Source organism: Capsicum annuum, unplaced genomic scaffold (genome assembly GCF_002878395.1).
Source record: "Capsicum annuum cultivar UCD-10X-F1 unplaced genomic scaffold, UCD10Xv1.1 ctg80392, whole genome shotgun sequence".
NCBI classification, from domain to species: Eukaryota; Viridiplantae; Streptophyta; class Magnoliopsida; order Solanales; family Solanaceae; genus Capsicum; species Capsicum annuum.
The window spans coordinates 1-1236 of record NW_025891037.1 but is presented as its reverse complement, the minus strand read 5'-3'; the positions used below and the strand labels follow the sequence as shown (position 1 = coordinate 1236).

General features: G+C 35.2%; 1 long non-coding RNA gene across 1 annotated transcript; it reads left to right on the top strand.

The window, feature by feature from the left end:
- Positions 1-848, top strand: LOC124895170. Its single transcript, XR_007051550.1, has 2 exons — positions 1-153; positions 462-848. It is a non-coding gene; the product is annotated as an uncharacterized LOC124895170 (long non-coding RNA).
- The last annotated feature ends 388 nt before the right edge of the window (positions 849-1236 follow it).

Here is a 1236-nt window from a genome sequence, read left to right as displayed (position 1 = left end):
CTGGTTCTGATGTGCAGATGAATCAACTCAGTCAAATGGGAAGTGTACCATTCACTAAAGAGCAATATGAGCAAATCTTGAGAATGATTAATAACAACAACACTAACTCACATGCAGGAGAATCAGCAAATGCTGCTAGTACATCTAATGCAGGTATTAGTGTTTTCTCAGCATCTGTTAAGTCCAGAGAATTGATACAGGGGCTACTAATCACATGGTAGCTGATTTAGATTTACTCCTTGGACACTCTACAACAAAGTTAAGACACATCAAGATAGGTATATTTGCCAAATGGCAGTACTACTAAAGTAACACGTGGGAAGTAATTGCTTATCAAAAGATAATGTGGTAACTAATGTATACCACATACCAAAATTTCAGCATAATTTGTTGTCAGTATCACAAGTGACCAAAGAATGGCAATGTTCAGTAAATTTCTCCCTAATTTCTGTGTCTTCTAGGATCTTTACACTGGAAAGGTGAGGGGGATTGGTAAGCCTGCTGGAGGATTATATCTACTGGTTGGACAACAAGACAATGAGATTTCACAACATGCAGCTAATAAAGTGACAAATTGTGGTATGGTGATAAGAATTAATGATGACATAAACCTTTGGCATAAAAGATTAGGTCATGTACACTCATGCTTTTAAGAAAATAGTTACTTCTGATATTCAAAGTATAGAAGATAGAATAAGGAAATGTACTGTATGTCCTTGTACAAAGCAAGCTAGATCTTTTTTCTCTCAAGTAATATTCAAAGTACATGTTGTTTTGATCTTGTGCACATGGATGTGTGGGGACCTTATAAGATAGCAATTATGAATGGCAATAAATATTTTTTGACAGTTGTGGATGATTTCTCAAAATTTACTTGGGTTTTTCTAATTAAAAAAATTCAAGACTGATGTGTACATTCAGATCAAACAGTTTCTTACATATGTTAAAACACAGTTTGGTAAGGTTGTTAAAGTAGTAAGAAGTGATAATGGAACTGAGTTTGTAAACTCAGTATATAGTAACTTGTTCAGTACAAATGGCATCATACATCAAACAACCTGTGCTTATACACCTCAGCAAAATAGTGTTGCTGAGAGAAAGCAAAGGCACATCCTAAAAGTCACAAGAGCAGAGTGAGGTTTCAGGCTGCTATTGCCATACATCTTTGGGGTTATTGTGTGTTAGTTGTAGTGCACATTATTAACAGGTTACCTAGTTCAGCTATTGATTATCAAG